Here is a 4,615-nt window from a genome sequence, read left to right as displayed (position 1 = left end):
TGAGTTCAACTGTATGATGGGAGTATAAAGTATGAGTTCAACTGTATGATGGGAGTATAAAGTATGAGTTCAACTGTATGATGGGAGTATAAAGTATGAGTTCAACTGTATGATGGGAGTATAAAGTATGAGTTCAACTGTATGATGGGAGTATAAAGTATGAGTTCAACTGTATGATGGGAGTATAAAGTATGAGTTCAACTGTATGATGGGAGTACAGTGTATATATATAATGTATGAGTTCAACTGTTTTTTTAATGTTTTTTGTAATGTAATGTATGTCAATAATTGAGACAATCCAATAAAAACATTGAAAGGGAAACAAAGGCTAATATTGTTCCTCCGCGATTGTGAAATCATCCCATGACAGTTTGTCTGGTTTGGATCCTTTATCCTTCATGGTTTGTCTGGTTTGGATCTTTTATCCTTCATGGTTTGTCTGGTTTGGATCCTTTATCCTTCATGGTTTGTCTGGTTTGGATCTTTTATCCTTCATGGTTTGTCTGGTTTTGGATCCTTTATCCTTCATGGTTTGTCTGGTTTGGATCCTTTATCCTTCATGGTTTGTCTGGTTTGGATCTTTTATCCTTCATAGTTTGTCTGGTTTGGATCTTTTATCCTTCATAGTTTGTCTGGTTTGGATCCTTTATCCTTCATGGTTTGTCTGGTTTGGATCTTTTATCCTTCATAGTTTGTCTGGTTTGGATCCTTTATCCTTCATAGTTTGTCTGGTTTTGGATCCTTTATCCTTCATGGTTTGTCTGGTTTGGATCCTTTATCCTTCATGGTTTGTCTGGTTTGGATCCGGGCAGGTTTGAACCCCAGAGCGATAGTCTGACCCTACACTCCTACAGTCAACCCGTTCAAGCTGTCACAAAGGGTCAGGAGGTAGAGCAGGGGTCGTCCAATGATCCATGGGTCGGCGGTTCGAATCCCGGCTCCTCCTCCTGTCTGTATACATGTCCTTGGGCAAAGACACTGAACCCCAAATTGCTCCCGATGTGCTGGTCGGTGCAGGTGCCTTGCATGGCTTCCGCCGCAATCGGTGTATGGATGTGTGTGTGTGTGTGTGTGTGTGTGTGTGTGTGAATGGGTGAATGTAATGCACAATCTATGTAAAGCGCCTTGGATAAAGGCGCTATATATAAATGCACCATTTACCATTTTACACCAATAGGGAATATCCATTCAAATGCAGCAGCAGTCATTTGTACATTTTTGCCTCGATGGCTTTTCAGCAGAACTTGGATGACCACAAAGAAGGCTCTGTTTAGGCCTGTGTGCTAAATGTGCTAAATGCTGGTGCCTTTATCCTGTATCCTTTAACCTTTATCCTTTATCCTTTATCCAAGGCACTTTACATAGATGCATAGGTGCACACATTCACACACCTTTACATAGATGCATAGGTGCACACATTCACACACCTTTACATAGATGCATAGGTGCACACATTCACACACCTTTACATAGATGCATAGGTGCACACATTCACACACCTTTACATAGATGCATAGGTGCACACATTCACACACCTTTACATAGATGCATAGGTGCACACATTCACACACCTTTACATAGATGCATAGGTGCACACATTCACACACCTTTACATAGATGCATATAGGTGCACACATTCACACACCTTTACATAGATTGTGCACGTCACATGCACGGTGCACACGTACATTCACACACCAAAGGCGGAGGAAACCATTAAGACTGGGGTGCTATAGTGTCTTGCTCAAGGACACTTGGACACTAACGTATGGGGAGCCACCAGGCTGGGATCCCAACCGGCAACTCTCTACCCCTGAGCCACTCATGCTGTCTGTGGCAGGTCGGCCTGTTGGCCTATAGTTCTAACTGCCCCATGCATTACCATGGAAAGAAAGTCCCCAGGATTTAGTTTTTGTGTTGTCCTTTTATAGCCTTGATGTCAGACTGCAGTGCCAGCAGGTGGTTTGCATTTCTGACTAATGAGTATTCAATCAATCAATCAATCAATCAATCAATAAATCAATCAATCAATCAATCAATCAATCAATCAAACAAAACATGACCCAAGTTTCATCCCTGCACGGTACGAACAGGCAGGGCTGGACTGGAACAAAGCATCGGCCTTCATGGTCATTTTCGGACCAGACCGGCACCACCACAACCAGACCAGCCCGGCCCGGCCCACCCACCACAACCCGACCAGCCCGGCCCACCCACCACAACCAGACCAGCCCGGCCCACCCACCACAACCAGACCAGCCCGGCCCACCCACCACAACCAGACCAGCCCGGCCCACCCACCACAACCAGACCAGCCCGGCCCACCCACCACAACCAGACCAGCCCGGCCCACCCACCACAACCAGCGCGCAGATAGCAGAACCTCTACCGCCCGCTCTGTCGAGGCCCACACAAACCAACAAGACCCTAATAATACCACCACTTTTACAGAACAACATCAGTTGACAGGTCCTTGATGGGTCAGTTGATAATAATAATAATAATAATCATCATATGGCCGCGCGGCCCACAGGGGACTATGCCCGGTAGTAGGTACGTCCTGCGTCTCCAGTCCATCCCTGCGCCAACAGGCAACGCTTCCCTTAATAATCACGAGGACCCATGGAGAGACCGCGGTGTGTAACAGTAGTGGAGCGGAGTGTGTCAGCTCTCTACTGTAGATGACTCAAATGTACGTGCATCTCTGCCCCCGACATACTCATGTTTCAATCATCATGCCCTGCTCCCTTTGGTCTCCGTTCCACATGGGAGATAATGTACGTTACGGTGGCGTGACATTGGAATAATTGCTTGGCATCATCGACACTAATCCGCATTACGTCGTACAGTGTATATATATACATATACATATATATATATATATATATATATATATATATATATATATATATATATATATACTCCTCGGTGTGTCACGTTTCAACAACTTGCGTTTTTTCCGATCACGAATGCAGCGTTTATTACGGTGAAAGAGATGTAAAAATGCCACTCCTCTCCTTTCCATGAAGCCATTCTGGAAGGAAGGCAGCGTTCCGGAAGGAAGGCAGCGTTCCGGAAGGAAGGCAGCGTTCTTTATAACCAGGACTTTATGAGTGCTGCGGACAGTAGGCTATGGACTTTATAACCAGGACTTTATGAGTGCTGCGGACAGTAGGCTATGGACTTTATAACCAGGACTTTATGAGTGCTGCGGACAGTAGGCTATGGACTTTATAACCAGGACTTTATGAGTGCTGCGGACAGTAGGCTATGGACTTTATAACCAGGACTTTATGAGTGCTGCGGACAGTAGGCTATGGACTTTATAACCAGGACTTTATGAGTGCTGCGGACAGTATGGGCTTGTTTAGAATAGATCGACATGTTTTTGTTTTGCCCAAAATGTTTTGCCCAGAACAGGGTGGGTCGTGTGTGTGCTCCTCATATACCGCCACCATATTTGTCAGGATTGATTGATTGATTGATTGATTGAAGTGTTTATTAACAGTTTTCTGCAGAATGTGTACATACGTGTACAAATGGCTCTTACGGTGGACGACAGACGGACTGATAAAGCGTCTCAGCTCATAGCTGTCATCATGTCACACATGGTTGGTTCACAGGTGTGAAACTGCGCGCGAAATATTTGTTTGTCGGCATGCATGAGATCCATGTTTTAAATCTAAAATGCTTAAAGCTTTCTGTGTGGAGTTTGCATGTTCTTCCCGTGTCCCCTAGGGTAGGTACCCTCACAAAAACATGCAGTAATCCTGGTCTCTAAACTGCCTCCCCCTGGCCAGCCGGGGCGCCTGATGGAGGGGAAAGGAACTGGTTGGAATAACGTGTTCCTTCCACGCGCTACGTCCAACCAGGGAAACTCCCCCCTGTCAGGTGTAAAGGAGCAACTTGGACACTCAGGCATGAAGGAAGCATGAGTTCAAGTCCGTTGCTCTCCCAGGTTGGCGGAGGGTGTGTAGAGCCCAGGATCACAGTAGATGATTGACACAGGGGTGAAAAATGGGTTACAAAATCGTGGGATAAAAAAATATTAAAGATAAAATGCTTAAAGTTGGACATGGACACCCGCCCCCGATGTCGTTCTGTTTCTAGACACTAGTATACAGTAAAGGCTACAGTATATGTTTAGCTAGACGCTATACAGTAAATGTTTAGCTGTCAATCAGTCTTTGTGTGTCGTGTCTGCTGTGACAGAGTGATGTAACCTTTCTTGTGTGCGTGTGTGCTGGTGCACGTGTGCGTGTGTGCGTGTGCGTGTCCTCCTCATCTCGTCCATATATAGGAGATATAAAATGGAGATGAGGAGGAGGAGGAGGGGGAGGAGGGGGAGGGGGGGGTGGGCCGTAAGGAAGTATTATGGTATGCATTTTGGCTTACATGGTAATCTGACCCCACCCGCTCCTCACACTGCTTATCTCCGTGGCAACCGGTGACACAACCAGGAAGACTATTATGGTCTGTAGTTTCTCCCCCCCCCTCCTCCCCCCCTCCCACTTGCCTTTTTGCTTTTTTTCTTTTTGCATCAGAAGTGATATTATTGTTATTATGATGTGATGTGTGTGTATGGGGGAGGGGGGGAGGGGTGGGTTTCCATGAC

The sequence above is a fragment of the Protomyctophum bolini genome (assembly GCF_963924005.1).
Source record: "Protomyctophum bolini genome assembly, chromosome: 17".
In the NCBI taxonomy this organism is placed as follows: Eukaryota; Metazoa; Chordata; class Actinopteri; order Myctophiformes; family Myctophidae; genus Protomyctophum; species Protomyctophum bolini.
Note: the sequence above shows the minus strand (reverse complement) of the source record.